The following is a 12,137-nucleotide window of genomic DNA, read 5'->3' as shown; positions in this document are numbered from 1 at the left end:
CATCAACTTAGATTAAGAGAGGGAAGGAAGAGCAATAAATCACAATCTAAAGTGATAAAATGCCAATTTACTCTCTATATTTAGAATGATGACAAAAAATAAAGATGCATCTTCTTTATATATTACTATTAACCCAAAAGATTAGTCTAAAAATGTTACCTTCCAAAGTCTGGAGCTGAACTATGTAGCAAATGTAAAGGAAAAAAATTTTAAATGTAGGGCAAATGTATAACAATTCATCTCATGGAAATAAAAGATAGACATTATATATATGTATATATATATATATATTACTATTGATAAGACTAAAAACATATGCATGTATACATAGGTATACAACTGCTATATATAGAAACAAATTCATACCAGCTCAGTTAAACAATTAATGCAGAAAGGCAATTAAAATGAGAAATGACCCAAGGGGAGTTGGTCTTACCATATCAATAGAAGATCTTCTGAAATAAATCATTCAGCAAATGCAGTTTAGGACTTTTGGGAGCTACCTGAGTGAAGAACAGAATTTAAAAATAGCACAGGAGAAGATTTGTGAAAATATAGACCAAATATGCATCTCTAAATATTAACTTCTTAAAGAATTATTTACAAAATGCAATAGTGGACCAAAAGAACTGTTACTTTAGACTACCTATCTGTCCATTCTTGGCCCAAAGAAATTAGAAACTACTGCCTGGTGCTGATGGTTCAGGCCTGTAATCCTAGCTACTCGCGAGGCTGAGATTTGAAGACTGCAGGTCAAAACCAGCTCAGGTTGGAAGTCTGTGAGACTCTTACCTCCAATTAACCAATAAATAGCAGGAAGTGGAGCTGTGGCTAAAGTGGTAGAGTGCTAGCCTTGTTCAGAAAAACTCAAGGAAATTGCAAGCCCTGAATTCAAGTACACATAAAAAAATTTAGAAACTACTACTGAAAAACTGTGCTTTCCACAGAAGGAAATTAAAAGGCCGTTGGAATTTGCATTATGTTCCAGTTAATTTGCCTTGAATCAGAGAAAATAATTTTTCATCTAGGCGTGTTCTACACAGCTTAGTTTGTTTGAATAAGTCTAATACACTATAGTTTGTTAGCATAATATGGGTTTGGGAAAAAGGAAGGAATTGAACATTTTTATGCTGCTGCTGTTCATGGGGTCACAAACAGAGTTGGCTTTATTTCCTTTCACACATTTGATACTAACCAGAATCTCTATGCAAATAGCAGAAGAGTCCAGGATCATGGAGATCTACCAAACAGGTAGTGACTTCTGTAAAGGACAAACATACATGGAGCAATTAAGGAAATAGTTTAGGCTATTTCAATAGAGAGAATGGTCTTTGTTTATGGGAAATATGTTAAATGTGTTGGTGTATTTACATAGGCAGGTAAACCAGAAGATTAATAAGGAAGAATGCAGTTGAGTCACATATGAGTCCTTAAGGAAAGATGGGAACTAGTCTCATTTCAGAGTATGTCAGGGTGTTGAAGACTCTTGTGAAGTTAGTCATTTCCCAGAACACAGAAGGGAGGAAGCACAAAGAACAGAGAAATTGCAACATTGTGATTTCCTTTTTAGTCTTTAAAAAAAAATCCGGTCATTATTTGTAGGTTTAACTAAAAGAGCCATTTTTTTTGCATCTGCCAAGTTATTTATAGACTGAAGTAGATCAAAACAATAATACAATATTATAAAGAGTAAAATTTCAGTACTATGATGTAAATTCTTTTAAATTTATACTTAAAATAACTCAAAAAAGAAAAATTTTGCAAAGCCTTTCAAAATATGTACTTGAATCATACAACTTTTTTTCAATAGAGATGTAACAGTGAAGTACTAAAATAATAAAACCAACTAGGATTAACTTTTCTCTGTTGTACCAAGGAGGTGACATAACCATGTTAAATATCTTACACATGCTACTTTCTTCTTTCACTATTTTTATTATGCAGTTACAAACATACCTAAGACCAGCATAATAACATGACGAACATTCATGTACTGCCACTCAATTCCAAGATTGCCACCATTCACCATTCTATCATTTCTACCTTAGCTATACCTCAGCTATTCTCTAGATTTTTACCCAAGAGTTTAAAATGAAAATTCCAGCTTATTGTTTAACCAAGATTATTATTTCAGTATAACTATGAAATTTACAATGATTCTCTTTTAAACAAAGCTACAATTTCTTTATTGCAACCTAGTAAGGTCAATAATAACTCTTTAATGTTTCATAGTATTGAGTATATTCTCTATTGTCTCAAGAGATATGTTACTTCATGCAAACTGGGATTCGAATGAAGTTATGTTCTGGCCTCCAGTCATGATGTCTCTTTAGGTACCCCTTCATCACATACTCTGCCCCTTTGGTATTTCTCATATATGTTGAATAATGTGAGCCTTATTTTTTGTGGAATTTTCATTCTAAATTTGTGCTCTAGGACCATTGGAGATTCCTTTATCTTGTTTCTTCAGTCTAACTAAATTAATAGATTTTTCAGGTACATTCAGATTCAAGTACTTTAATGGAATACTTCATAGGTGGGGTCCTGAGTCTTTGCTCTATGCTATGTAATGTATGATTGTCTCACAAAGTTGTCAGTGAGTTTAGAAATTGTTGGTTCTATCCATCCTTCAAAGTGATCTTCTTTTCATCTCTGAAAAAAAAAATCGAGTCATACTAATAGCTTTGAATTTTGAGAACAGAAAAACTTTTGAGCTTCAAAAATCTTCCTTAGAGCCGGACACTGGTGGCTCATGCCTGTAATCCTAGCTACTCAAGAGGCTGCAGATCGCCGTTCAAAGCCAGCCTAGGCAGAAAAGTCCATGAGACTCTTATCTTCAACAAACCACCAGAAAACTGGAAGTGGTGCTGTGGCTCAAGTGGAAGAGTGCTCACCTTGAGCTGAAGAGTTTACGGACAGCACCCAAGCCCAGAGTTCAAGTCCCAAGACCAAAAAACAAAACAAAACAAAACAAAAAAACCACATCGGGGCTGGGAAGGTGGCTGAGTGTAGAATGCTTACCTTGCATGCATGAGGCCCTGGGTTCAATTCCCCAGCACCACATAAGCAAAAAGAAAAAAACCAGAAGTGGCGCTGTGGCTCAAGTGGTAGAGCGCTAGCCTTGAGCTGAAGAGCTGAGGGACAGTGCCCAGACCCAGAATTCAGGCCCCACGACCGGATCCCCCCCCCTCCGCAAAATCAAAAAACTTCCTTAGTAGTTCAAATAGTCCCCTTCTTCTAGCTGCAAGTAATGATGATTTAGTGTTAATAATTTCATGTGTTTTAAACCATCTGCATAACTTTTTTTAAACTTCTGGTGATGGGACCAGTATCATCTTCTTATTTTACAGATTAAGAAACTGAGACCCACACTGTTTCAACAATTTACCCACCATAAATAACATTAACTACTGGAGTGAGGCTGTGAATCTATGTAGCTGCTTGTGAGATCCAAAGTTGTTCAATGCCAGACTCTTCTTTGCATTCCCAAAGTAGCAGGTGCTCTGCATTATTGCTCATGGAATGTGGTCTGTGAATCGTTATTTCATCACCATTACCATATAAAGCATAAGGGTCTTCCTTTTTTTTTTTTTTTTGTTTTTGTTTTTTGGTCGGTCGTGGGGCTTGAACTCTGGGCCTGAGTGCTGTCTTTCAGCTCTTCAGCTCGAGGCTAGTGCTCTACCACATGAGCTACAGTGCCACTTTCAGTTTTCTGGCGGTTTATTGAAGATAAGAGTTTCACGGACTTTCCTGCTGGGGCTGGCTTTGAACTGTGATCCTCAGATCTCAGCCTCCTGAGTAGCTAGGATTACCGGCGTGAGCCACTGGTGCCTGGCAAGGGTCTTCCATTTTAAAGAGAACCTCTGTTTTCACAAAATGTTACTTCATTGTTTTTCAAAAAAATATGGCATGTAATTTTGGGAGAGAAAATATCCTAGTAACCAGCAAAGGAAAAGTGTTTCACTAGCAGCAAAATGTCCTCTCAAATTTAGGATCAAAGTGTACAGTTTTAAGATGCAAGTAGACTCTGTCCTTTTAGCTGTGTCCCTTGGCCAGTGACCTGTCACTTAGCAAATTGGCCCAGTACAATATCCACAAGAAAAAATGGGTATGGAAAAGGAAACACTGAGTATTGCATATATATAGATATATATAGATAGATAGATAGTCATATCAATCTATCTATCTATCTATCTATCTATCTATCTATCTATCTATCTATCTATCTATCTATCTATATTTAGAGTGTGCAGAATACACAGACAGGAACATATCAGAACTGGTTTTCACTGAATGAACATAGTTGGAGGACTTATGCAGATGCGGCTGGAGCCATCATATAAGAATGAGCACTGAGAGGGGTTGAGGAGGGAGGACAAGGATGGGAAGGGAAAACAAAGGAGGAGGCAACAATGCTTGATAAGAAATGTACTCATTACCTTGCCCATGTAATTGTAACCCCTCTGTATGGTATTTTCACAATAAAAAAAACTTAATTCATAAAAAAAGAGAATGAGCACTGAGTAGAAAACCAGTGAGTCCCAATTCTGCTACCAAGTTGGTATGCCACCCTGAACAAGTCATGGCACTTCCATAGAACAGAGGGACTAGACACTTAGTAGAAACTAAAAAAAAAAGAGGTTATTGAAGTTGTTAATGTAGTAATTGCATTTTAATGCATCATTTTTTTATGTTAAGGTGAACTTTAGAGACCCAGCTATTTGTTCTATGTCTTTCTCACCATTTAAAGATAAACTGTGGGCCCAGGTGTTGGTGACTGAGATCTAGGAATCATAATTTGAAGCCTGCCTGGGCAGGGAAGTCCAGGAGACTCTGCTCTCCAATTAACCATCAAAAAGTAGGGTGAGAAAGGCGTGGGCATGATGTCTTCCCAGGTTTCCTCATCCTGACACATCCTAAAGGCTTTCTGTAGTGACTGAACAATGGACAGGTAAGAAACAATGAGGGATCTGGCATGAGCTTGAGTCCTCAGTGGCATCATCCATGTGCCCATCTATTCTAGCAGCTTTCCTGAGGAAAACTAGGTACTAACAGTCCCTACCCTAACCTGCAGAGCAGAGAAGCCTCTACCTTGGAGGAGAATGAAGGATGTTCTTACATATTCATGAGTAATTGCTTGCACTGAGTGATTCTTTAGATGTGTAGTAAGTCTATGAAACTTTCAAGTCCATCATCTGCTACAGGCTGGGCCTGATTGACTTATTTAACTGAAATCCCTTAAATGATAATAAAAGCCTGTGTTGGGTTAAAAACAAACAATTTTTTGTTTTTGTTTGTTTTTGTTTTTGATTGTGGGGCTTGAACTCTGGGCCTGGGCGCTGTCCCTCAGCTCTTCAGCTCAAGGCTAACACTCTACCACTTAAGCCACAGCACCACTTCCAGCTTTCTGATGGTTTATTGGAGATAAGAGTTTCATGGACTTCCCTGCCGAGGCTGGCTTTGAACCATTATCCTCAGATCTCAGCCTCCTGAATAGCTAGGATTATAGGCATGAGCCACCAGCACCCAGCTAAACATGTTTTTAAAAAATAGATATGCAACCTTTATCACTTGGTAGCTTTCAGTACTTAAGGCACACACTCGGGACAATGGATGGAAATCGGTCAAAGTAAAGTGTTTTGTTTTGGTTTGGTTTATTGAGCATTGCTTTTAGAAGCATCTGTACTTTCTTATGGTTTGCTATATTTTTTATAGCAAATGCTGCCAAAGATAAAACAATTATAGAATTACTCAAAGTGAATGAATGTATACTAAAATTTCTATAAAATATGTTGTTCAAACCTTATGTTGTATAGAATTTGAGTTCTTATGTTTTTACATTCAAAAAAGCATTTAGGAGAGAACAATGAAAGGAGTCAGTCACATTGGCCAAGATGCATTGAACTGTAATAACCTACATGTTGAATCAAAATCCATTTGTACAACTACAAAAGGATAATAAAAAAATTTAAAGCAAATAAAAAAGGTTTTTTGCTTTTCTTGTTTTCTGTTACTAATACTAGATTTGAACTAAGGTTCTTAAACTTGCTTCAAGTGCTTTTCTGGCTGGTGCTCTACCACTTGAACCATGACTCCAGTCTGGCTAATTTTTCTGGTTGTTTTGGAAATGGAGACTCATGAACTTTTCTGCCTGGGCTAAAAATCCTCAGAGTCTCAGCCTTCTGAATAGCTAGGGTAACAGCTATGAGCCATGGGCAACCTGTCAACCATTTAAAGGCATTTCTTGGATAAAACTATCAGTAAATCATTACCTTGCTCATGTAACTCTAACTCCTCTGTACAGTATTTTCTTATAAAAAAGAAAATACATAAGACTAGAGATCTTTAAAGTAAATTATTTAATGTGACACAGAAGACTATAATCACAGAGCAATGCCAGATTTCAAGAGGTTATAGCCACACCTGTTTTTAGAATGATGACTTAAGATATAAAGTATTCTTTCTTCCTCTAAGATAGTCTTCAACCCCAACCCCATTTCGATTACTGATAGGGAAATCATTAGTTATTCACTACTTCCCATTGAAAATGTATTCCTTTATAAAATTATAATCTTTTTTAGATTCTTTTTAGCCCTGGATCCCAAAATTACGTCCAACTTGCAGACACTCTTAGGCCCTAAAGGTATATCTGTCTTCATGAAGAGAAACCAAGACTTCTAGATGTAGTAGAAGTTTATTAAGGGGGGAAAAAGTTTATTAAGGAGTCTCCTCGGGAGTTGATTTTGAGGGCAAGAGAAGATGCACAAGAAAGCAAGGGTGAAAAGGAAGAGGCAAAAATATAACCAACCAAAGATTTGTTATATGTTTGTGTCAGTTTGTGTGAGTTAAATTTATATAAAACCTCTCTATTGCATACCGATTTGGGGAATCTGAGGCAAGAACATTAAATAAGCACACTATACTTTCATGGTACTTAACAAATTACATTTGAGAAAAAATGGGAACAAGCATCCCTTTTAATTTGTCACCTATTCACACCCTTTCCATCAGCCCCAACGCTATTTGCTGAATAATTTGTTGTTGCTTTTCTGGGCTTATGTGTCAATTTAGATGATGCTGACATGACTTCTTATCATAGAGGCTCATTACCAGTACCTAGCTCTTTTTGTTTATGTTTTATATTTTATCCATTTCCCATGGAAGGATTATGACTTCTTAAGCATTCATTAGTTTTGGTAGCAAATGAAATCTTTGTTTTTATGTATTTTTTTTCAGTTGCTTAGATTCTGACTGATTTTATTCATTAAGGTGAATAGACTGTGGCAGAGAATTTCTTGCTGATAGTTAATAAAGCTCAATTTTATTTGTGCAAAATGATCTCAGGGCCAGGCTAGATCTTAAGATAAAAACCATTATTATTTCTCCTTGGCTTTAAACAGGAACATTGGTGGTTAACTTACCAGGAAATAGAACAAATGACTGATCGACATCACCCTGATTTTGGACACTTAATGGTTGGTACATCTTGTTTGTTGAACCAAGGGACCACTTAACTCTAATGACTGTTTTCAGGGTCAAATTTGGTTTAAACTTTCAGCCATAGAAATACTGAACATAAATGTTGACAGAAGAGTGGGCTTATAGTATAAACAAGGAAAGAAACGAGGTACCCATTTGAGCGAGTACACAAAGCAGCCCTAATGTTGGAACAGTGTGAAGATGACATGAACGACCAGGAATAGGCAGTTTGGAAAGTCTGCACTATGTGACTAAACCTACAGAAGCAATAAATTGTCATATGAATAGAATTCAATCATTGTACTATCAGAGTAGTTTGTTTCATAATCTGTTCAATGTCAATAGTTACATTCTGGATATGATGTTAAAATTTCCAACTCTCAGCATTATTTCTACTCATTGCAAGAATGGAAATGACAGAATTTGAATGTAAGAAACAAATTCACTTGTGTTGGAAAGGTCACTTTAAAAAATATTTGAACAAAGCTAAAGTAGTCTTATCTTCAAAGCAAAAGCCCAATTTACATTTGAATATTGAAGTTTTCAAGGGAGTCTTGACACCTGCCCTAATATCAAAATATTTGAGTGCTATTGACAAATCAAATTTTAGTAATCTTATTGAGATGTCATTCTTTTACCATACAATTCATTGGCTTAAAGTATAATTAAATGTATTTAGTTCACAGTTAGAATAGTAGAAGCATCATTACAATGAAAAACTGGAGTTTTCTTCCTCTTTAAAAAGAAACTTTTTTCCATTAAAGGCTTCATTAGCAGTCATTTTCAATCTCTCCCTCTCATCCTTGCAATCATTGATCTTTCTGTTTCAATAGATTTTGCTAAATCTGAATAATGCATGTTAGTTAAAACACATAATATGTGCTATTTTGTGCCTTTTTTATGTAATGTGATGTTTGCAAGATCTATCCTTGTTGTAGCATAAATCTGTACCTTACCAATAAATAAATTCTATTTAACATTCTATTGTGAAGATCTAACACATTCTGTCGTTGGTAATTTGAATAATTTTTTTTGGGGGGGGGTCCAGTTGTAGGGCCTGAACTCTGGGCCTGGGCACTGTCCCTCAGCTCTTCAGCTCAAGGCTAGTGCTCTACTTGAGCCACAGCGCCACTTCTGGCTTTTTTCTTTTTGCTTATGTGGTGCTGAGGAATCGAACCCAGGGCCTCAGGCATGTAAGGCAAGTGCTCTACCACTGAGTCACCTTCCCAGCCCCAATTTGAATTATTTTTATTTTTTGACTATAATGACTACTGATGCTCTGAATAGCTAAGAAGACTTATACAAGTTTTGCATGACCTATACAAGCTTTATGTTTCCCAGTCTCTTGTTTACATATCTAGATGTAAAGTAACTAGACATGATAAGATGCTTTTAACATCTGGAGAAAATATCAGTTTCCAAAGTGGCTGAACCATCTTATATTCCCACCGACAATGCAAAAAGATTCCATTCTCCTGTATCTTCAACAACATAGCTAGTTGTCTATATGTTTTGTTTTAGGTACCTAACTATAAAACCTTATTTCAATGAAGTTTTATTTTACCCTAATGACTTTTGTAAATTAATATGTATTTATGTGATTGCTGTCTGTGTATCTTCTTAGGAAAAGTATCTATTCAAAATACTTGCCAACTTAAACAGAGATTTTCTTTTGGTTATTGAATTTTAAGAAAGATTTTTCTTGGATATTAGATTCTTATCAAATATCAAATTTACTATATTTCTTCCCATTTTGTGGGTTTCCTTCCTTTTCATTTCTTTTCCATCTCTTTCCTTTTCATCCCTTTTCTTATCTTATTTTCTTTTTATGACACAAAGTCTTGTAGCTAAGACCATCTTGGAATTTGCTATCACAGGCATAATCCTTCTGCCTCAGCCTCCTGAGTGCCCGTATTACAGGCTTGGAGGACCATACTTAGCTTTTAAAAAATGTTTTTAAAGCCGGGTGCCAGAGGTTCACACTTGTAATCCTAGCTAGTCAGGAGGCTGAGATCTGAGGATCACGGTTCAAAACCAGCCCAGGCAGGAAAGTCCATGAGACTCTTATCTCAAATTAACCACCAGAAAACTGGAAGTAGAGCTGTGGTTCAAAGTAGTAGAGGATTCACCTTGAGCAAAAGAGCTCAGGGACAGAGCCCAGGCCTTGAGTTCAAGTCCCATAACTGACAAAAAAAAAGCCTTCCTCATAATGTTTCTTTCTACAAGTCTTACAGCTTTAATCCTTAGCATTTCAATCTCTAACAGAGTTCAAACCCCATGACCAACAACAGCAACAAAAATCTCTAACTCATTTTTAGTTGATTGTGTGTGGTGTGAGGGTTCAATTTCATTCTTCTTCATGTGTATATCAAGATTTTCCAACACAATTTGTTGGAAATGTTTTTCCTGTTGTGAAGTTTTTTTGCCACTTTGACAAAGATCGGTTAACCACCTAGGCGTGGAACCATTTCTAGACTCTCTTGGTTACACTGAGCTACATCTATCTTTATGCCAGTACCATGCTGTTTTAATTCTCTAATTGTAATGTTTATTGAAATCCAGAAATGTGATGTCTTCAGTTTGTTCCCTTGTCTAAAATTATTTGGGGGTATTAGTTGTTGTTGGTCATTGTACATGAATGTTAGAAGTTTCTTTTTACTTATTTCTGTAAAAAAAAATGCCACTAGAATTTTGATAGAGAGACCAAATTAAGTCTTAGATTGTTTGGGGTGATTAGACAACTCACTAATAGAGGATGTCCTTTTATTTGTCTTCTTTTATTTGTCTGATTTCTTCCATCAATATTTAAATAGTGTCCTTTTAAAATTTATTAGGATTGGTGTTGTGGCTCAGTGGTAGAGTACATGCTTCACTTGCCCAGTACCTTTGGTTCTATTTCTAGCACCATAAAAATGATAACCGAACATTTATGTTATGTTTCCAAATACCACTATAAATTCCTAGGAGTTTAAATGTGAAAATATTTTAGTATACGGCTTGCCAAGCCAAAGTATTTGTCTAAATTAAGTAGACTTGTTTTTGTTAAGGTAATTTTTTACCTGATCTCAATGATTAAAAAAATGTTACTTATGTAATTATTCAGGAGCAAAATGATGCTTTTGTATGTGACAAATTGAAGTTAATTTATTGGAGCATTAAGGCTTTTGTGATGAAGAATTTCAAGAGCTGTTACATTTTATTATAGTTATATGTGACTTTTCTACACCATTTAAGTAGCAATTTTGTGGTTATTCATTCAAGTAATACACATTTGCCAAATTCAAGGCACATTTCAAAGTTCTGGTAGAAATTTTATTATTCATTGGATTCTTAACAATAGTTTATTATTTCTTTGGCAAAAAATTTTATAGTATAATAAAAAAGTTAAATTGCTTTTAAAAATTAATCTTATTTTTAAGAAGGCTGAAATACTTATTTCATAGCTTCCGACATACAATTTTTCAACAATGTTAGGAGCCAATTTAATTACGTGAATTGACATGCTATAACTATTCAAAATCACGAGTTTGCTTAAATCAAAATTCACTTTTTGCCTTTTTTCTTATTTTTATAGAACAAAAGAAGAACCTAACTCAGAACTCAGAACCATAAGTGGGAACAAATACAAGAATACAGTTGCATGGCACAAAGATATTTGCTACCATAAGTACTATAACATTTCACATTTAACTCTTTGAGATAAAGACCGACAACACAGAAATGCTATGCTTTTTATACTTAATCATAATTAAACATCATCTATTAACTCCCTGTGTTATTTCCTATTTATTTCTGCTCTTGTAAGATATTGCCTTCCCTTAATGCATATATGTCTCTTGACAACAAATAATTAAAACTATTGGAATTATAGCATCTTATATTTATAAGGGATCTTCATCCTATAAAATTACTTTCAAATGAGATATAAACTCAAGACCAACCCACAAAAATAGGCAACACTTTATTTTAAAAAACTTATTAGCATAAAGTAATAGTACAAACAGGCTTCATTGTGCTATTTCCATTCATGCTTGCAATGTACTTTGGTCAAATCCATGCCATCTATATTCTCTTTCTTATGTTCCATATATTCTTTTCTCTTTTTGGACTTTGTAATGTGTTTGACTGTGCTATTTTCTTACATACATGGTAACTTCTACCATATATAGAAAATATTTTACTGCTTACATTTTAAGACAAGAAAATAAAGCTTTGATAGTTGAACTCTGCATCTTTTCCCCAAACTTCACATTTTTTCCCACTAACTCTTTCATCTTTACTGATGCCACAAAGATACAGGCTTGCTTTCCCACATGTTCTTGTTGGTATTCCAGATGCTCAGATGCAAGACAGATAATGTGAGCACAGGAAGGGTATGGAAGTAATAAGCATTTGGTGGTTCTGAGCAAACTGAAGTCACTGACCCAGAGAAAGTATGTTGAGGCAGCAATGTGCTTCAGAATCTGTTCCTGGCGAGAGGTTTGGCACTAAAACCAAAGGGTACAGAATAACAAAGGTATAATTCACCCATTTTGACACAATTTCTTCATAACTCTTGGAAGGAAATTGATTTATGTCAGCCATCTGGATTTTGGGCATGGTAAGAGAAAATGACTAATCAATGCAAGGAAAGCTGCTGATTGCTCAAACCATACAAG

The 12,137-nt window shown here is 35.4% G+C and overlaps 1 long non-coding RNA gene across 2 annotated transcripts in view; it reads left to right on the top strand.

The window, feature by feature from the left end:
* Positions 1–11,197, top strand: part of LOC138840663 (uncharacterized) — a 63,939-nt gene extending 52,742 nt beyond the window's left edge. For both annotated transcript variants that reach the window (XR_011376191.1, XR_011376192.1), the window contains 2 exons: positions 7,401–7,475; positions 11,054–11,197. This is a non-coding gene — a long non-coding RNA (uncharacterized lncRNA). The remainder of the gene's footprint in view (positions 1–7,400; positions 7,476–11,053) is intronic.
* The last annotated feature ends 940 nt before the right edge of the window (positions 11,198–12,137 follow it).

The sequence above is a fragment of the Dipodomys merriami genome, unplaced genomic scaffold, assembly GCF_024711535.1.
Source record: "Dipodomys merriami isolate MVZ:Mamm:240054 unplaced genomic scaffold, mDipMer1.0.p SCAF_30, whole genome shotgun sequence".
NCBI lineage: Eukaryota > Metazoa > Chordata > Mammalia > Rodentia > Heteromyidae > Dipodomys > Dipodomys merriami.
This window is presented reverse-complemented; position numbering and strand designations above follow the sequence as displayed.